The sequence below is a fragment of the Gambusia affinis genome, linkage group LG05 (genome assembly GCF_019740435.1).
Source record: "Gambusia affinis linkage group LG05, SWU_Gaff_1.0, whole genome shotgun sequence".
In the NCBI taxonomy this organism is placed as follows: domain Eukaryota; kingdom Metazoa; phylum Chordata; class Actinopteri; order Cyprinodontiformes; family Poeciliidae; genus Gambusia; species Gambusia affinis.
In genome coordinates, this window is record NC_057872.1 from 11,489,309 (window position 1) to 11,511,693 (window position 22,385).

Genomic DNA, 22,385 nt, shown 5'->3' on the forward strand with positions numbered 1-22,385 from the left:
AATATAGAAGTAGGTCAGGTACGTGGGGAGTATGTATTGGAATATAGGCTGTAATAAATCAGAATTTTTGCCTCTCAAGCTGAACTGGTGTTCTAGCTGAAATATTTTTGATCATTTCTAAAAACATTCCTTGAAAGTCTGCTCATGTTTTCCTCCTCTGAACTGCTAAAGTTAAAGAAACTCACAAAAACTCACAGCCCCAGACCCCTGGGGGTCTGTGTGTGTGTGTATACGGGGGCGTAGGGAGCCTATGTGGATGTGCATATGTATGAATGCATGTCTATCTCTCCAGTTCAGCAGGATACAGGAGGTTAGAGGAGAAGGTTAAAGGTCAAAGCCTGACTAAATAATTAGCAGATAGTCTTCCCAGCGACACAGTCATGCATACTTATAAGTACAGCTATATGCGTTGTTATTTTTGAAACGTCTGGACAGTGTTGTCCTTTATGGCCTCCTTTTCCAAAAACACACACAAACACGCTTCCCTTCCCCGCCTTCCTCAGTGGCACTCAGACATTGACCCCTCGGTGTGCACAAATAAAGTGTGAGTGCTCTTCCTGCTGACAGGCTATCGGTCAGGAAACGGCGGCGAAAAAATAGGGAGACGAGAGCAAGAGAGACGCATGGCCAATAGATTTAGCCTGTCGTAATCAAAAGGCCAAAGGTTGCAATAAAGCCCACTGACACACACATGCACACGAACACCCCTATGTGTGTGTGTGTGTGTATATATATATATATATATACATTATTTGCAAGCACTTACACACACGCATATAGGAACATAAATAAACACACAATGGTGTTCATCAAAATAAGGTCAAACGTGGAGGGCAGACAGCTGGCTTGGTTGTCTAAGAAGAAAGCAGACAGCTGGGGAGTTTTAGTGTCTGCCCTTTCAAGAGAGTCTGGAGGAAAGTTTAGAGAGCACACAAGTGATTTTTTACGACAAGCCTGAGAGGTGTAAGATCTTATTTCGGTTGTTCTGGGTGGACTTTATCTTGATGTCATGTTTAAGGGGTTCGTGACCACTTTGTCAGGATAAAGTGATAAGAAAAGGAAGAAGTGGAAGATGAGATATTACAAAGAAATTGTAAATCTTTCAAAAAAAAAAAAAAGAGGATAGATGGTACAACAAGAAAAAAAAATCCAGTTACAATCCTAGTTATTTCATAGTATAGTGCAACGGTAAAAACAAAGATAACACCAGTAAATACAAAATTACTCCTCAACTGATTATAACTAAGAGAAACAAAGTTCTCTAATCCAAATTGTTTTGATGTAAAAAATAATAATGATGATAATAGACATCTAAATCTAATAATTGATTGTATCATCCTTTAGCATGAGCAAGGCAAGTTTATTTCTATGGCACCAATACTACTAAAGTCCATTTACAGGACATGCTAAAGATGATCTCCACTGTATTTATGCCTGAAGTCTTACTAGGCAGCTTCAACATTTATTTGCTGCATATTCCAAATGTGATTGATATGTAGATATTCTTCCTCAGGAAATCTGATGGAGAGCAGATTTAATGTTCTTTTGTGATCTTCTGGATGAGTCAGTGATGAGCTCCTAGAATAAATTTGGTAGTCTGTCCAATTATGAAAAGGTTATCCACTGATCAATATTTTCCTCATTTTGTGGATGACACTGTGTTTTGCCTTAAAAATTACATTAAAGTCCTGTTCAGACTTGTGGATGTCAGTCTCTTGGTTTCTCTTGGTTCAAGACATATTAGAAAATTCCATGTTGTTTGCTAGGGACAGTTCAGGCTAATGTGTAAACTTATTCGTATTTTTACAAGCATAACTGGGATGTCATGATAACACAGCCTTTAATGTGAGTGCAGATTCAGTCTATCTGTCCCAACTCTACACACTCACATACAACAATTACAACATGTCTTCAGTCAAATAAGGGTATTAAAAGACTCTTGCACTTCCCCTTAGCTCTAAAGAATATTATGAAATATAGGAGTTTTCAAGAGTTTTTAGTTTAAATAAATCCAGGCCAACATTCCACATCAGTCATTTTGGCTCCATGTGTGCCATTCGAAATTCACAAAAGTTTTTCTCTTCAGTTCTTTTCCCCCCACTTATATCTGACCTTAAAATAATCCTTCTTTTTGAGGTATTTTTGCAACAAAATAATAGTCAAAGAATCTAAAAAAAATATATGTATATTTTGCAGATTAAACATTACTACTCGTCCAATTGTATTGGTTTTTCATGAGTTCAATTGTAAGTTCTTCCTGTAGAAATTATGCTTAGTTGTACAAAGAAAATCTGTCATACAGGGTTTGTTTACATCTATTTGAGTCTTTAAAGGGAGTGTGTCAAATAAGATGTTTGGCATTTAAAGTGTATGATGATCCGGGATGCACAATGGTCTGTACACCTCTGGATTTATTTGTATGTACACAGATTTGTTGATTTCTGCTATGTTTTTGTAGAAAATCCACTTAACTATTTACCAAGAACAACTGGCCATAGAAGGCCATTAAAGACGCTTACCTCCAGATTGATATATTAAATATTTCAAGTTAAGTTGTTTTCATATAATATTTTCTTGCCATAAAATCTAAGTCTCGGTTGCAGGAGCGCTAATATATTCCCATAAACCAAGTATGGAAAAGCATAAATAAACTGACCATTCACCACAAAATGAGATGGCAGGCCAGACAGACAGGACAACATGCCTTGTCAAGGTAGAGCAGCCATGTGGGGTAAAGAGGAGCACTTGAGGAAAAGACCCAGAGAAGGATGGAATCGAGCATGTGGTCCTCACAGCAGGAAACCTGGTGGTCATTTCACCCATGGACACACACATACAGTAAAAAAAGAAAAGAAAGAATCATACTTTCTGATGAAATGAAGGATGCATGTTCAGTCAAACTTTGAGACAAACAAAGAGAGGCCTGAAGCTAAATAAAAGGATATGGATGAATGGAAACCCCCCAAATACACAAAGAAATGCATGCAAGCTAGTCAATGAAGACAGACAAGCGTGTCCTTTGCCTGCATTGATGATGAAGGGTAAGCTGGAGTTAACAGTGCTTTGTCTCACTAATGTGTTGCTGTCTAGGTAACAACATTTCATACTTTTACTCATTAAAGAGAAATGATTTTTTTATTTTTCCCAAGTTTATATTAATATCTATTATCTCAATTTACCGGTGTTCTGATCTTAAGCAGATGTCAAGAAATCATGAAAAATAAGTCAATTTTATGTGTTTAAAAATTTAACAAAGCACCATAAGACAGTCGGTATAATTAATGGGAGACGGGTATGGCACAGACAGAAGGTGAACACTGAAAGCAAGACTGATATTACATTTGCAAGATCATTCATATTCTTTGATACGATGTGTCAGCTGCACTACAAAAAGCATCCATCTTAACAAGTAATTTCATTTCATGCTCAGGCTCTGAATGTGTGTGGGACGATTTGCCCTTGCAAAACAGTTGCTAATGAAAAAACAGCTTTATCCCACCGGACACACAAGGTGCACATTGCACTTTTAGATTACCATAATCTGAAAAATATGCAAAACAAATGCTTAGTCTGGCCCTGATCAACCTTTTGGGGAATTGTTAAACATTATAAAGGTTTGTGTTTTTCTTTTTTTTTTTTGTCTGTTTTTTTTTGGGGTTTTTTTTGTAAACTAAAGTAATGAAAGCAGGATAAAGTCTCATGTGACTGTTTCTGATTTTAGAGGAGAATAATGGACATGTAATTGGTCATCAAGTTAAGTTCATATTAAAAAAAAAAAATCTATCTGGTGATATACAGACAGACGGATGGAACGATGATAGGTGGGTGGGTGGATTGGTGTATGGATGAATAGAGCTTTAATAAGTAACTTTAATTAAATCCAAAGTTTAATGGATACACACTGCACACAGCTCATTTTGATTAAGTCTCTTTAACTGAACTTTACCAAAATAACACATAAAAACCCCCAAAAACATTTAATGTAAGATCATTACACAGACATATCTAAAAGTGTTAACATCAGCATCTGAAGAAATTGAGCACAAGCATGCTCATGTGCACTAATAAAAATTGGGCCACCAACCTTTCATCCATCATGCTGTTTGAGTCCACTTGGGATGCTTTGCAAAAAAAAAAAAAAAAAAAAAAAAAAAAGGAAGAAAGAAAATGAAAGTAAATCCCAGCTCTCCCTGTCTACTCAGTCACAATGTTCCTAATTTGTTGGTGAAAAGACGGGCATTTCAAAATGATGTGCAAATGTCACAATGATTCTTATGTCATGCCTACAAAGAAGTCTATCGATTTAGATGTACATTGTTTCAAATGGTAAGTATGCATTGTGATGAAGGGAGTAACACTCACACCTACATTTGAGGCCAGAAGATTACATACACTACATAGAAAGACATGTATGCCTTTCTTTTCACACCAACATGAAATCAGAATAAACGTTTCTCATTTTAGATCAATTAGAACTACCTTTTTTTCCCCCATTTGCTAAATGCCAGAATAATGACAGACATTTTTAAGGCAATTTTAATTACTTTCTTCAGAGTCAAAAGTTTAAATACACTGTATTAGTATTTGGTTCCATAAACTATATGACTGAGGTCAACTCTTTTTGATACCTTTCCAGAAGCTTCTCACAATGATTGGAATTTTGGCCCAATTCCTCCTGACAGAACCGGCGTAAACTGAGTCATGTTTGTAGGCTGCCTTGCTCACATGCCTGTTCAGTTTTACCCGTAAAATTTTTGATAGGATTGAGAGCAGAGCTTTTATTTAAAATCAAAATGATAAAATGTCATTTTAAGAACTTCTGGCTTTATGTGACATGTTTTAATGTCAAATAAAGAAATTCTTTAAAGAAATGCCCACATTGTTCCATATTTTGTCAATGGTTCAATTCTGCACATAACTTACTTTTGTATAGAACTTATTCACAGAGTGGCCAAAAACAAGATTTTTTTTTTTTAACATGGACAAAAAAACAAAAAAAGCCTTTAACAAACTTGAAATCTGGAAACTTACTTTCTGATGCATTTGTGTTGTAGCAGGCTTTTATTATTTTGTAGCCATGTGACATTACAAACAGATGGGAGCAAAGACTCGGACTAACTACGCAGCGCCTTGTCTTTTTCTAAATCAAGCTGGGGAAACTACGCATTTCACAATGGCTCTATTGTATTTTTAGCCCCTCAGAGGAAGCTGCTAAATTGTTGGATCAGACACCAAAAAAAAAGAAAAAGAAAGAAAGTCTGGGAAAATTTCAACTTCCTGCCTTATAATTCAGTGTTTTTGCTTCAACGTACCTTTGCCCCCTTCTCCAGCCCAACCTATAATCCTGTTATTTGTCTGACTGGAAGTTCACTTAGATCTAATTTATGAGAAATTAAAAAAAAATTACAGTGATCTCACAGAATCAAAGACATAGACTGATCATACTAGCAGCAAATTTGTGTCCCACTTAAATGCTATATTAAACCAACATTCAATTACTGTCATTTATGCCCACATAGATTACTGTTTACAAGTTACATATATAAGAAAACTGGATTTTTTTTTTCCTATGCACATGTGTAAAAACTTAAGGAGTAAAGAAGAAAGAATAAGAAGTATACGTGAAATAAGAATATTAGAAAATTGTTAAATATGATCCCTCTGTATATCCTCAGCGCTATAAAGACTATCTGTCTGACCTCAGCTGAACTCAGCTCGAAGGCAACAGCAACCTCTGCTGCTGATGTGAAGCTAAAAGGCAAGACTGAAGAGCTAAAACAACCAGCCAAGCAGTGACGTGCGGTCAGGGGAGGCAGGTGAGGCAGTGCCTCACCAGCCATCATGGAAAGAAAGAAAATATATAATCATAAAGTAATTTAAATTGTTATATTCATCCGGTGGTTTGTACTAAAAAATATTTATTTTTCATGTAGCTTCACCAATTTCGATTTTTATTTGTTCAAAATCGCTGAATTTTCTTATTTTCCCATTCAAATGCTTGGAAGCGATGCCGGTGAGGCAGCAGCGAGCTCTGCCTCACCTTGGATTGCGCAACCCCTGGCTCTGCGCTGGCTGCTAAGCGGAGAGAGCATGTTGCTGTACGGCGTCAATAAAATGGTTTAAACATATTTAATATGTGAACTTATTTCCAATAATTTAGCTTATGTATATAATGTACAGTGCTTTTTGTCACCAACTGTGTTTGTGTAACGTGTTTCGTGTAATGAGCGATTATAAACGGCAGAGAACAGGTTCGAGGTGAGCCAGGCAGTTCTCTTGCCTCATGGCAGGGGGCGCTCAAGATCCCAGACGTTCGTCTTGTTCACTCCTCAACTGCCGAATAAGTGACAGCGAGCTAGGCTAAACGATTCGGGAAGCAAGTCAAGTGCAGCGATAGATTATAATAGAGATAGTGATTTTTTTCCTCTCGCTTATCCCGACTTTCGTCGGGAACATTTATTTTGTTTTGTTTTTTAAGGAAATGTGTGTTTTGTGAGCTACAGTTTGTATGTGTAAGGATGCAGAAGTGAAACATAACCTGTAAACTGCTGTCAATCTATGCATCTATTTGCAAATCTGATTCTGATAACGTCAGTGCCTCACCAGCTATGAACCTCACCGCACGTCACTGCAGCCAAGTAATCATTGAAAAAAATCTATATACAAATCCCACTCCCTTTATTGTACATAATATTTGTTCAAATAAAATATTCCTCTTTTATGTATCATTTATAATTTCTGTATTTGTTTTTTTTCATATGAAGCTCTCTGTTTGGTAATTATCAAACGGCAATAAACCCTGTTTCAAATTATTATGCAGATTGGATTTTTTTTCTGTTGTGCTATTAAATTTATAGATGGTATTGTGTGTCAGGGCTTTTTGAATCAATATAATTAATTTCAGAGAACTGGTTTGATTAGTTTGTCTGGTGAGTTCAATTAAAGGAAATCCACTTAAGAAGGATGTTCCACATTATTAAGCGGGCCACAGGTTTCAAGCAATATGGAAAAGAGAAAGGATCTCTCTGCTGACGAAAATCATCAGATAGTGTAGTGCCATATGACAAGATATGATAACATTAGATATTTAACAAAAACTGAAGTGTTTATTGTACTGTGAACAGATTTGTGGCTGATTCAGAACAAAAATGGGTTTCTGTTAGACAAATCTGTCGGATTAAGAGAGCAGCTATTATAATGCCCTTACAAAGCAGCAAACAGTTATTTGAAGCTGCTGGTGCCTCTGGAACCTCAAGGTGGAGGATCCTCCGGAGGCTTGAGGTGCTTGAACCTACCATTCTCACTCGAGCTCAAAAGCAGAAATGGTCGCAGTTGGCCCAGCCGTACATGGAGATTAATTTTTAAACAGACTTGTTCACTGATGACTGCTGTGTAAGGCCGGATGGTCCAGATGGACGCAGTAGTGGATTGGTGGTGGATGATCACCACCTCCTAACACAGCTGTGACGTCAGCAAGGAGGAGGTGGAGTCATTTTTTGGACTGAAATCATGGGAAGAGAATCATTGGTCGGCCCTTTCAGAGTCCCTGAAGGTGTGAAAATGACCTCAGCAAATATATGGACTTTCTGACTGATCACTTTCTGTCATGGTTCAAAAAGAAGAGCTGTACCTTCCGTGGCAAAATCATCTTCATGCATGACAATGCACCATCTCATGCTGCAAGGAATACCACTGTGTCATTGGCTGCTATGGGCATGAAAGGGGAGAAACTCATGGTGTGGTCACCATCCTCCTCTGACCTCTGACCTCAACCCTATTGAGAACGTTTGGAGTTTCCTCAAGCAGAAGATCTGAGGGTGGAATGCAGTTCATATCAAAACAGCTCTGGGAAGGTTTTCTGACATCCTGCAAAGAAATTCAAGCAGGAACTTTCCTCAAACTCACAAGTTCAATGGATGCAAGCGAACCTACCCCAACTTCACTTTAGAGAAATTGCAAAAAAATAAAATAAAATAATAATAATAATAATAATAATAATAATAATAATAATAATAATAATAAATACTTTATTATAGGTATTAATGATGGCAATCAATAAAATGAAACATACAAATTTGAAAAATGGTCAGAGTTCATGGTTCTATATATATAGACTGAAATGTGAATGAGTGCAACAGACAAACAGATGAGGGGAGGATAAAATAAAGAGGAGGAAGCATGATTGTGAGAGAAAACAGATGAGGGAAAGGTGAGTGTCTGGTGAAAAGCCTATGATGAAGTATACTTCATAGTGTTTGCACAAGAGAGCAATGGTAAAAGAAGAGAAGTGATGATTTCAGAGAATGGCTCAGCAAAGACCTTAGCTCCACAAGACAAATATATATATATATATATATATATATATATATATATATATATATATATATATATATATATATGCGCCTTAGAATTCCCATTTTCACAGCAAAGAGCTTACCTTGGTTGTTTGAATGGGTACTTGGTTAGAGGAAAACAGTTTACTGTAGCCTCACATGAAGTTTCCAAGGTTACAGCAACTAGCTGTGCTGCCTTATTTCTGACATGAAAGGGCATAAACCATTATAACATGTGCTGTATTGTTCTGTACTTATCTTGTTAAAATAGCAACAACAGGGCGTGCTGTGATGGTGTAGGGGACAGCGCGACCATCATTTGGAGGCCTTGAGTCCTCGATGCGGCCGTCGCAGGTTCGATTCCCCGACCCGGCGACATCTGCCGCATGTCTTCATCCCTATTCTTCCCCCTTTCCTGTCAGCCTACTTTTATATAAGGGACACTAGAGCCCAAAAAAGACCCCCTGGAGGGGAGGGGAAAAAATAAAACAATTGCAACAACAGAATTACAGAAAACACAAGCAGGAATACATCAAACTAGAATACATCTAGTTTGATGAATTCAGATGGACTGCATCTGGTATTACTTTGTTGTTCTTCCTTAACCAGCATAATAAGCTTTGCATATTCCCATCTGCTGCAGGCTTAACTATTTACTCAACACCTTGAGAATTTTGAGCTATATGTGTTTTACAAGCAAGGAGGAATATTTGATCGGCTTCTTAAAGGAGGTTTCCAGTGAACTAAGGATAGAGGGGCAGCCGAGTTTAACCATTGACATTTTTGGCCCCAAACAAAACGGAAAGCAAAAAGCTGTTGTGGACAAGAGTTGTTATTTTGTGCCACTAGCTGCTTTGTCACATCATCAAAATGTATGAATCTGTATGGCATCTAACTCCATCTACATTTCCTGCAGACACTGTATGCACTGTTATTTTGCCTTCAGTCTTTTTTCAGTTGCACGCACCAATTGAAGAACCCCCAAGATGCTACCACTAAATGAACAGCAAAGACAAAATCTACTAGAAGGAATCTACTCTCCCCAAATAATTTATTAGAGTTGTCAGTATCCTCAAATAAAACATAAGAGTTAGACGTGTATCATCAAAATAAAGGTATTATACATTATATATTATATTTATTTACATTAGTACTATCAACTACAGCTTTAATATTAAAAAAACACAAACTTTTCATATTGACATTTGGCCTATAAGCTTAAAAATAATGGAGCAACTACAATTTCCACTTGATTCACCTGAATTCTCTCTCTCTCTCTCAAGAGAGAGAGAGATAAAATATTGATTAGAAATTACACTGAGGTTTTGAGTATTTCATGAATAAAAAAGAAAAAAAAATGAGAAATCTCTGTGGCAAGCTCTGTTAACAAGAACCAAGTGAGAAGCACTTACAAAGACAGACAGTTAACACATACCTGCAGTACTCACAACTCTGTGCAAATTTCCTGCAAACACATCTACACATGCAGAGCCTTCTTTGCAAAACTTCAACAAATATCATGAGAAGCTTTATCACAAACAGACGCATAAATGTTCCAAGAGCCTCTGACAAACTGGATCACAACACTTTGCAGAACATGTCAGGTTGTTTTATTTTTTTACAAACGTGCATAAATGCCAAAGGTCTCACATGCACACATGTGCACCCCGACTGTTTGCCTCCCACTTGCAGTGTTTGTGACGCATAGGAAAAGTCATTAGGCCCACACTTCCTCTCCAAAACTGAGGAGAAGGAAGAGTGGTTGTCTTACATGAAACGCACAGGAAATGTGTGGGTGAACGCCAACATAATATGTAAGTGTGTATGCATGTCTCCTAGTCAAAGGTTCAAACCCCTGGGGGCTGGTGACCAAGCTCTTGTAATTGCTTGGCTTTGATTTTGTTCATGGAGTAGACTGCAGCCCACAATTACAGTCATTTCGAAAACTTAACTAACTGTTAGCCTGCTTCACAGACAAGATCTTGTGAGTTCAATACAAGTCCAAAGGTCTCCTTCACATTTTCAGTTCAGATTGGAGTGAGTATCTTTAAAACTGTGCACTATTTAAAGTAATGTAATAAAACATTTTAATATGTACAGTGATCCCTCGCCACTTCGCGGTTCACTTATCGCGGATTTTCATAATGCTTTTTTTTTTTTTTTTTTTTGGTGCATTGTGCTGTGCATTCTGATTCGCTAAAAACTCACTCCCGCTTCTTGTATCAAAACATGCTACGAATTGTGCTATCATTTTGTCGTCTCGTGCAGTTACGTGTACGTACATAAAACAGCTTGGCAAATTAACATTAAGTTGGCCAAATTATCTTGTAATTTCGAAGAAGAGAACACTGCAGAGCGCAGTCAGTATGCAGGAGTCTGAAGAGCAGTGAAACGGCCTACACGTGAGTCACTGTATTTGTATACAGTACATGTAATAGTTGCTAATTGTAAAAAAAAAAAGTTTTCTATTTCGCGGATTTCAGTTATCGCGGGTCGTTTTCGGAACGTAACCCCCGCGATAAACGAGGGATTACTGTATAACATTTTGACGGTGTTATATCATTGAAGTCTTTTGGCATTTTCTCATAAAAGGCAACAAAATGTAAAGATCTCAACATATAAAGCAGTAGTTTCACAAGTTTCATTTCTCTCCTTTTAAATGTATAAACAGCTGGAACTTCTGCTTTTCAATGGAACTCATGGTTATAATTGTGTAACTAATCACTTGACATCTAAGTATGGGTGTGTGTGTGTGTGTGTGTGTGTGTGTGTGTTTCTCATGTTTTTTTTGTTTTGGTTTTTTTTGCCGGAGTTTATGATTTTGCATAACGTCCAAACCAGCACTTCCTTGTTTGTCTGCCTATGTGTGGGTTGCGTGTTTATCTGCATCCTCAGACAGCATCAACAGCTTGTGGTGTATATATGAATGTATTCATGATGTTGAGTAGGTGTATTCTGCATGTATGTGTCAGCAGAGGAATTTATTTTATTTCAGCATGAGAAGGCAGGCAACAAGGTGGACAGAGACAGACTGGAGCAGCTCTGGAGCTCCATCAAAAAATAAAGACAAGATGGAAGAAAATGTTGGCCTATGTCTACCAAAGCTTTCCTTCATCCTTTAAATATGCAAACCTAAACCAAAGTAAAACAATACCAGGTGACTGACATCTTGTCTGACTTGCGCATGCATGAACATACTACCTACACACAAAAATACTCACACAAGTGATCTAATTTGAACACCGGGGCTGTGCTTGTTGCTGCAATGAACATCTGTCACCCCAGCCAGATCCAGACAACCACAATATAAACAAAACAAAAACATGATCATGTGCACACAAATACGCACTGTAACCCCATGCCAGTTCCTCTATATTATACACACAAGCCACATTGAGAGATGTTTTGAGTGACTTTCAAAAGCAACACTTGATACAGAAATCTAATGTCATTCTGTGTTTTAATGACTTACTTAAAAAATAAATAAATAAATAAATAAACCTTTCATTTTCAGAACAAGTGTATTTTTCATAGCTATACTTTTGCACTCACTCTTTGCGGTCATGGTCTTCACATGGTGTCTACAGAGGTGGACAGTAACTAGTTTAATTTACTTAAGTAACTTTTTGTTAATAATTGTGTTCAGCATACATTTATAGTTAATAATACCCAAACCAAACTTAGTTTTGGACAATACATGCAAACACTCTGGGATGGAGGAGCTGGGCGCAAAGGGCTCAGTTCTTATGCTAGTTCAGTGTTAGCTAGGGTTATGGGAATCGCTAACAACAGCATTTGAGAAGTAGCAGGGGACAGTCACCTTTTATGTGGATGCTCGGCCCATTTCCAGAGTGGTGGGCTCAGGAGCTGCACAGGGTTCTGGTGGACGCCCAGCCATCTTGACCCCCCCCCCCAGGGGCAAGTTGACCAGGTAGGGTGGTTATGCATCCTCCCTGCCAAGTTCCAGTGGTGAGCTGGTGCCTGCCCACCACATTGCAGGCTCTATGGGGATCTCCACTGTTGGACTGTTTTGCTGCCGGGAGTTGGTGAGGGTCCCAGGTTTGACATGGAGATGGGGGTGCAGCAGGGTCAGCGCCCAGCAACTCACCCTGTGTCTCTTTTGGCCTGCGAGCTGCTGCTTCTTTGCTTGGCTGACAGCCTATCCCTGTGCAGCACACTTGACTGCCTTGGGCTGTTGCAGCTGGTCTTGAGTCTACCTTTCCTTTGCTGCTCTTGGGTTGTGAGTCCACAACGGTTAAAGGTCTTAGAAATGTGATGTACCTTTAGTACATCAATCTGGGGTGCATACTTTAATTATGGATGCAGTCTGGATTTCATCAAGTCAACTACACAATTAACATACCATTCTAAAATATCCTTTAAGTAAGGCAAATATGCCCTTGCACCTGTAGGAAACCATTTTCTTCCCATAGTATTGGTCAAATACCAAAGACAGGGCATGGGTACAAATAAAAAAAAGACAGAAATGAAACATTTATTACAAGTCACAATATATAGAAAGTGTTTCATAAAACTGAGTAGGACATTTGCTTTATATGCAACTTCTTTCTTATCCATATTCCAACTTCACAAAGGGACATAATAGGTTTACATGGACTCTGCTTTGATTTTAGCATTTTTTAACAGCATCCTTAGCAGATCAAAATACCATAATTAATATGTATTTTACTGGGCTTTATGTTATCTCTTTAACCCAGTTCAAACCAAATCATAATTTTATATACTTTGATATTTTTATACAAAAGTATTGTTCATTTTACAAGTCTGTGGACTTTTAAACCCATTTTCAAATTTTCAAAATTAAGGAACCAAACTATTTGCTCTCATTGAGGACAAACAACCCTCTCAAAAGGAAGCTAGGACAGCTGTCTAGCAAGATCCCCAGGGGTACAGCATGCTATACTGCTGAATCACCAACAGCAAATAGACTGTCAGGTGTTGTTTACTAGCACGAGAACCTCTGAGGCAGCTCATGTATGATAAGTTCCTTTCTGAATCTTCCAACCAAAGTAGGAAATCCCCTATACACAACCGACTCTAAAAACATACAGATGTTAAAAAAAAAAACATGATTTTTTTTATTTTTTTACTTTTTGGCATAAAGTTATTTTTTCCCCCACTTAAAAAAAAAAATAACTGTCAGAATTTTTTATTGCAAAGAATAATTAAAGTTTATTAAGTCTATTTTCAGTGATGTTCATACAGATCCATAAATATTGGGATGAAAACAAACGAGTATTAATTTTAGCTTCATGCATCTGCAAAGCTTCTCCATCTCTGCAAAAATGTTTCATTCCCTCCCTTTTGACTGTGAGAAGCAGGTTCATAACATTACTAGGTCCCTATTTCCAGTCTCAAAGTGCAAACAACCCACACAATGTTGCTGGTACCATTTCAGAACTGTTAAAGTCAGAGCAGTTTGCAAAGGGCGCCTAGCAACAGTTAGCGATCCCGTCTCTTGGCAGTTTGATTAAATGAAGGGTGTTATCACTTCTAGTGTTAATCAGTGCTCATCCTCTTGAAATATTTCACTGTCTCCAGTTCTCATCCATAAAAACATGTTCTCATTAAACGGCATCAACATTGATTATCAGACCTTACCTTAATAATTGCTGCTAAATAATAGGCAACCTATTAAAAACATTCTGATGTTTTTTTCATACTTCACTTTAACAACTAATTACCACATGAGACCAGGAAACACAGTTGCTTTAACCTACGGAGGTAATTAGTGTATATTGCTACTAAAAACGCACATTAGAGAGTAATGCCTTACCTGTGTGGTGTAATTCCTGAGTAAATTCCTTTTGCAGAGGTCTGGAGTTGGAGAGGATTCCTACAGTGTTAATTAAACCGTCTGTCTTGGAAAGAATTAGGGTCGTGATCTCCCAGACCTCAGTACTCCCACGCTCCCTGAGAAGAAAGGAGAGAAGAAAGGAGACTTAATGAAGGAGTAAAAAGATAAAATGGCTTAATGAACCACCTAACGAGGCCTGTGGCCATTTAATAATCGCTTATTACAGCTTAATTAGAGCAATAATCCAGTTTGTTTGGAGTCATTCATTGTTGACTGGTGGCTGATTGTGTTTTTATGGCAACTGGGTAAACAAGGAAGGGTTGACTTTCCACAGGGCACAAGACAAGGTTTATCGGCGTGTCTGTATAAATCCGTTGTAGTGGATGCTAGGCGGTGATTAGACTCTTTCAAGCATTGAAAATATGCTACAGAGAGACAGAAAAATAAATTGTCTTGCTCATCTAGTTTAATTTGTGTTTGTTAGGACAGATGTTCAGATGCTTTCTGATCTCAAACTAAGAACAACTCTATAGCACTGATTTTCAACCCTGGTTCCTAGGGTCCACTGTCTCAGCAGAAGCTTGTTTATCACCCATTTGTATAAGTCAGGTGAGTAGCTGGGAAACTTAGAACATGCAGGGGATTGGGCGTTGAGAACTGCTGTTCTATAGCATATATAAAAACAAATATTTTTTTGTTTTTTCTCAGTGGGACAACTGTGTCCAATTTGGGCATATTTCTCACCAAGTGAATTACTTGGTAGTAGTCTCTCAGAGCCATGTTGAAGTTCTCCCATGTGGTCAATGTGTAGCAAATGGAAGTCCCTCAAGTTGTGGGCTTGGCAGCAGGACAAAAAAAATTGCTTTCAATAAACCCCAAATATTAGGATTACTATGTAGTATAAATCATAGTTGGGCTCTGCACTTCTGTCTTCGCAGTGAAGGATGCTTGTTTACAACCCAAGCAATTTCTGGTAAGCTTCACAGCTTTGAATGCTACGGTTGGATAAAATATAAAATCTCAACACAGTCCATGCCTCCAGGAAGCAATTGTTTCTCAGTAGTCAAGAGCCCAGACCCTCTGTACAAAGTGTTGTACAAGGAGTTAGTTTTTACCAGGCTAGTAATTATCCACTGAAAATAATATAGTGATTAATTTACCTTTCATTTTTGTCCAAGTAATGCTGTCCCTCAAGAATTATTCATGGTTTGATTTCAATCTGTCTCAGAGTATGATTATGTGATGATTATAATGCAGAGAAGAGACAGATTTTCAGCTTGATGCCATCAGACTGATCTCTCACCTTTTATTATTGCCTTTGCAGGAAACAGTGCAATAATGAATTATTTTAGCGTGAGCTCACACATCCCTCCATCTTGGTGTCTAACTTTGTAAAATAATGATCCACATGCTTTGTTTGCCTGATGATTCAGTAAGCACATTGATTCACCCACTATAGAACGGACAATGCAGGGTCTTTTTCATAGGCATTAGCATGACTCAGATGAATCACAGACCAAACACTGTGCCAGGGGAGCCATCTAAAGAGTACTGCATATAGGGAACACGTGAGGCATCAAATTTTCATTACTCATGCTGGGATCCCATCACCCTTTCAAGGGCTGACTCAGTCGCAGCATGGGCTGTATACTGCTGGTATTTGGCATCCAATGACTCTTATGTTGTAGTCCCTGCACTGATTCTGAATGATTCATGCTGTGTCAGTGTTTCAGGCTGGTAAAATTCATACAAGGAAAGACTTCACAGACTTTCGAATAATTACTGACGTTATCGATGAGAGAAATTAAATTTTCTTTCTTCCACCTTTCGATGATAAATGTGAAAATGTAAATAGATTTGCTTATATGGTTTTTTTTTACTACTTTGTCAAGGTTTTATTACAGTGAAGTGATGGCAGCTTTCTTACATGTTGAATTTAAAATCCTATAGAGTGATTTTAGCCTCTCTTCTGCTCTGAATTTAATCCATAGTCACCAGCTGCTGCACTGGCCAATTGGTGATGATAGTCTTCAACATTGTTGCATTACAGGATTTTAAATTGGAATGTCAATTTGTTACATACTTGATAATCAGTAAAAAATAAAATAAATGCTTGCACACTCAGGTGCATTGAAACAGAGATACACAGTTTTGGTCACCAGCCCTGCTGGAATTGAATTCCCCTGAACTAGCCTGATTAGTCAAATGCTGTCATGTAAGATGGCCCAGAAATAGTCAGAATTGTAGTGAAAGTATCCAAATAACTTTGACTATCTTCCCAAGGCAATAAGAAAAGAGGCTCTCCGTTAAACTATGTTTCACAGTGTGGGTGGTTTGATGGCTTAAAAAGAATCCAAAAGCTATCCATGACCTCACTAATTCCTGGAAAGAATCAGATGCATGTCAAGCACACTATGCAACATTGAACAAACATAATTCAACGAATGTGACAGAAATGAACAGCCAGTTGCAGTAAGTCAAATGAGGACAATACAACATGTGTGAACAGATTCATACAAGCGGATGCCATCTTGCTCAGTTATCTGTAAAATCCTCACCACTTTGCCATGTTCTGTGTGTGCATTAATATGTCATTGGCTTTAGAACACAGGTGTCAAACTCCAGTCCTCAAGGGCCACAGTTTTTAGATGTGGCACAGGTACAAAACACTGGAATGAAATGGCTTAATTACCTCCTCGTGTAGATCAGTTCTCCAGAGCCTTAATGACCTAATTATTCTATTCAGGTGTGGTGCAGCAGAGGCACATCTAAAAGCTGCAGGACAGCGGTCCTTGAGGACTGGGGTTTGACACCCCTGCTTTAGAAGGATGCTCTCCATAGTGGCATAATGTATAAATAAACAGATACACATATAACTAATGTCTGTAGAAAACCTCAGGAATCTAACAAATAATTTTTTTTAACACAGTGATCATGATTTCCCACCACACTGTCATTTTCAACATGCCAATTCAAATGTTCTACACACATCTATATGTGATAGTATTAACTCAGGTGGAATTATTCATTTTGAGTCTTGCCTGCATTACAAAGCTGGAAAACACATTTTAAGTCTATATCTTAAGAACTTCTAAAGGGTATTACCTATTTGAACATTTCCAACAGTTTTGGACCTGCCATTTGTCACATTTTAATTTGGGGTGCATGCTAGCTAAAGCCATATTTAGTTACTCCATACACTAAACTGCAACAGGGTAAGAATTATGTAATTTCCCCTAAAGGGTGAAACAAGTGTTGCTCCAGGAACATATTAAGTGATTTGCTCTCAGAACATCACACAGAGATCTGTGACAGTATTTCATGAAGAACGTTTGAACCCTTAGCGTCGCAGCTCACAGACCATGTCTCCCATGTCTCTGACACGCTGCTAAAATAAAATCCCCCCCTTGTTCATTTCCAGACCGCCAAACAGCTGATGACTCCCGTCGACGAGCCAACGATTTCCATCCCTGTCATATGCTTTCTCCTGTCTCGGCACATGTCAATTTTACGTCTGCGGTTTTGGCCTGACAGTTATTGTTCTCCAGCGTGTGAATGATGTCAACAGATTTTGAACATGGGAAAGCTACTAAAAATTCTCCAAACGATGCCACCAGATCACGCCATTTACACTTTTCTGCTCCCCACTTCTGTCAGTTGTATGAAAAGAAAAGAAAGAATAATCTCATCTCTGCAGGTGTGTAAATCTTTGACATTTCAATCTGCTCTAATGAGCTCAGGGAGACAATGATGATGTCAGTGGTAGTCATGGCAGTTCCAGTCAGGGCATTGGTCATAGTGTTGACTACAGTGATGGTATTCTCCCATAAAGATTTTTTTCTTTTCCTGTTTAATAACATTAGCCGCTCGTTATGCGTCTCCTAGTAGATTTGAATTGACTTACAGAAAATGAGATTAAATTCGCTCACAGTTGGCATAGTTGGGCATGTTGATATTTTTATAATAAATAACAGTTTCACAAATCATGCACTGTATGTTAGAGTCTGGAATAAGTGTCGAGTAATTCAGTCTGGATTTATTGAGCAGAGAAAGTTCTTAGCTCGATTACAGTTTCCTCCGTTGTGTTCCCCTCAGTAAGGCATTTAAGCCCAGGTTGACTACCAACTGGTATATGAATCTGCACATCTTTGTGAGTGTGACTCTACTGTAAAGAGCTATCACTGGTCAGTAAAACTAGAAAAGTGCTATACAAAGAGAAAACAATGCAAAGAACCATTTAACTTCGATGTCATTAGCTGCTTGTGTCCCTCCGTCACCATTTGCTTTAGTACAAAATACCCAAAAGGCTACTGCACAAATAGTGTATACATCTTTGCTACTTTTGTAAGTGTTCCCCTACAATTTATCTTCATCAGATGACTGTCAACACTACATTGCAGAAAAAAAAAAAGACCTAGTCTTATTCTAGTTCCATTCACATGTCTCAAAAGAAACAGCATGGGGAAATATAGAACGTCGCTTTGATGTTCTAACATTGCAAGAAACATTTTCAGTTATGGCGTTTTCTATACCAGATGTGCCTAATTATTCACTTATCTCTGATGTCCCTTGTATCTAGAAGGTAGCACTCAGAGAGCATTAGAATAAGGATATTAAAGTCATAAGAAAGCATCCTCTGTCTTTCAAACTATCACAGAGATGGTCCATTAAGAAGCTCTTGGGACACATTTTAACACAGCGTGTGCCCTTGTTAGCTGTATTTTATAACAAGTCTAGCAAAGGTCTCTGACACAATCTTGACAGGTTAACTGCTATCAAAAAGCCAAGTTTATATAGTGGTTGGTCATCATTATTACGTTGCCCAACCTGGAGCCTTATGTTTGAAAACCTAGAGCGGGCCTAAAAGTCTGTTGTGATTGCATTATTATGTACTTTTTTTTTTTTTAAACTACTAGAATATTTTTTTGTATAGAGTGAAAATTCTGAATTTACCAATCTAACCACATTTTAAACAAAGAATGTCTTCTTTCTGCAGATCCTCTAAGAGTTACATTAGTTAAAACAAAGGCCACAGTCACATATCAGTGGATAAGTGTGCTCTGTTCAAGTCCTTTAAATGACTATTAAGCCCATTAGTTAAGCCCAACATTATAAAACTTCACTGGAAATAATGATGTTTTGAAGTGGCCCAGTCTGTCCAGATAATCTGTGGAAAGAGCTAAAGATATGGTTGATGATTAAAAGGCCTTCAAACCTGTATGGCTTGGATCTCTTCATCATTGAGAAACCACCACAATAACAATGGAAGCATACAGAAAGCTCAGGTATGCAAATGTCAAGAAAATCGCACTGACAGCAGAACTTTATTCACTTTCATTCATTCAAGAATTTTGCAGTAAGACGCTATCAGCCTTAAGCAGCTATTGTTTTGTACAACTTTTGGAGCTCTGAATATCCCCATCTGATAATACTTATTATAAAAGCCCTCTGTCTTATTTTCATTTAATAAATTGCTAAGATTGCAATATAATTCCCTAATTATGGTATATGAAAACCAGAGCACAGAGTAACAAAACGAAGGGAGTGTCCTTATTTTTGTTTGTCTTCACTAGTTTCTGTTGTTTTCAGCAATTTCTCCTGTTTCCTACCACCCTCCCAGTTACACCCTCAGTGTTTTAAAATATATCCAGCTTTAAACAGGGCATGATGTCATTCTGCCTGCGGGGCTTTCCCACATTCATGGCTCAGCTGATAACATGTGGTGGAAAACTGTTAAAACACTTGGGCGTAGCATTTCCAAACTCCTAACCCATATCAACCTTTCATGAGAATGGCTGCAAGGAGGGGACTGTTTTACCTCTGCCATCAATCAGCAGCTTTAAACCTCATCATGTATCTGATTGCACTGAACAAATGCAGTTGTTGTAGGGAACTTACAGGTGAGATATTATGGAAGATTGACTGAGCTTTTTATCATCTTATGTTATTCCCTCATCAAACATACCTGGAGTGTTGCTTTGATTCTTTCATGCATCTTTGAGAAATCCTTGAATCTCCTGTGGCAGGGGCGTGCTGCGGTGGCGTAGGGGATAGCGTGACCCACATTTGGAGGCCTTGAGTCCTCAACGCGGCTGTCGCGGGTTCGATTCCCGGAACCCGCGACATTTGCCGCATGTCTTCCCCCCTCTCCTTCCCCCTTTCCTGTCAGCCTACTTTCACATAAGGGACACTAGAGCCCAAAAAAGACCCCCTGGAGGGGAGGAAAAAAAAAAAAAAGAAATCTCCTGTAGCAGGCCTCTTAACATCTGCTCATACATTGTGCTGCCTATTTAGCCAAAGCTCCAATTTGGAGCATTAGTCCCTAACTGAGCACCCCTCCTCCAAGCCTTCTCCACACAACTACACCAGACTAGCGGCAGCAGCGATTAACACACACCTGATGAGCTCATTGTGCAAACTACAACGCTCCTTAGAACAGTTGTGATGACGTGCTGAAGGGGCATTGTTGGAAAGGGCAGGAGGTTCTTAAAGGGACAGAGGCCAATTTCAAAGTGTCAGATACAACTATGATGCAAAGTCAAATTTCTTGGTTTTTGATATATACCGCATTTTTATAACAGTTGAAGGTTAACATAGTTACTTGTTTGTGATGTAAAATGCCAGTATGTACCAGGAAAAAACTTAATACACCTCCACTTTTAAAATCTTACAGAAGCTTTTAAAAGACAATTTTGCTAAATCTTGTTGAATTTTACATAATTTGAGCAAAATGAACTCTATAACCCCACCATTAGGAACAATGGTTGCTCACAAAAAAAGGTTCAAAAATGAGTTCCTGTTGCTTAGTCTTTGCCTTTAAAACAGGATAATCAAGCAAATCTTTTGAAAATTTGTCGAGCCAAACCAGTCTGTATGGTTTAGCTGTTGTCATGTCTCATCACATACCAAACAGTGAATAGTGAATCTAGTCTCTAGAAACTGTGGGGGGGAAAAACAATAGTGATTAAAACAGTGTGTGGGAGGATGGAAGGAAAATGAAACAAATTCAGCAAATTCCCGCGGGTGTCCTCACATGGGAAAAGCCGAAGATTCAGGCCTTGAAGAGGAAGCTGGACTTGTTTATGAAGGAAATGACATCATGGGGCTTAGCTCAGACACTGACTTCATGCAGACAACTACTAGCTGTTGGGGGTTGTGCATGTGCAGATAAAAGGTGAGAAGATGCAGTAGGTGCAATTTAAACCTTAAAATGAATGGAAGTGAACAGCTGTCAACTTTGTTAATGCAATGCAGTGATTTTATGTCAACTGTCTGTTAATAGCTTGTTTAAGAAGATAAACATTTCATTCAAATATGTGCACCAAAAATAAGATAAATAATTTGCCTCAGAAATTAGAAGTGGAACCCAAGAAACATCTGGTGCTGATACAATTATTTTGCAGCTTAATGTGGGAAGTCAGAGTTTTGAAGAACTGATCCAAGAAACTACATTTTATTCATTCAAAATGTTTTGCTACCAAATTAAAAATGAACTTTGAAGTCTAATGATATGATTAAAAGAAGTGAATCCTAAGCCGTTCTCATTTTTATAGTCTGTTTTGTTTATCCGTTTATCTTTCCCAAAAGTAATTTTGAGAGATTTAAATTTTAGAATTTAAAATAAATAAATTGACAATTTTTAATGAAGCAAATTAATTTTCAAGTATAAAGTTCAATAAGAGTTAAATCCTAAAAACAAACTGATTTGTTGTGGTAATATTCTAGGTTCATTTTAAAACTTATGGACTTAGCAAAACATAAGAGCTGTCATAAAATGAGTTGTCAGAATGCTACATAAAAATCTGACATTTTATTGTCTAATCTCCAACATTATTTTATACCTAAAAGTAATGCTTTTAGTTGTCTATTCAAGTGTTTCCATGGAAGTTTTACAAACCACTAATTGCCCTGTTTAGAGTCAAAAAGAAGCCAATCTTTGCTTTGTTATTGGGGCCTGCCCATAGCAATGCATAAGGAGAGCAGTGACTGACTTGCGAAGCAAGTCAGTCACTGCCTCCATGCATTGCATGGCAGGCACCTATTGTTCTACACCCAATAGAATGTTTCTTTAATACGTATTATTTATTATTCTTCCGTTACGTTAATGCTCAGCCCACCCACAAAAGTGGTATCAAAGCGTGCGGCTCTCGTTCGGGAAGGGAGCTATTACTTTTGGTGGGATTTGGAGTTACCATGGCGGCGTAAAAAGCAAAAACGACCCCAAAATCACTACG

The 22,385-nt window shown here is 38.1% G+C and overlaps 1 long non-coding RNA gene across 3 annotated transcripts in view; it reads right to left on the reverse strand.

Annotated features, from left to right (window-relative positions):
- Positions 1 to 22,385, reverse strand: part of LOC122831315 — a 122,960-nt gene that overhangs the window by 45,457 nt on the left and 55,118 nt on the right. For all 3 annotated transcript variants that reach the window (XR_006370671.1, XR_006370672.1, XR_006370670.1), the window contains one exon: positions 14,131 to 14,267. This is a non-coding gene — a long non-coding RNA (uncharacterized LOC122831315). The remainder of the gene's footprint in view (positions 1 to 14,130; positions 14,268 to 22,385) is intronic.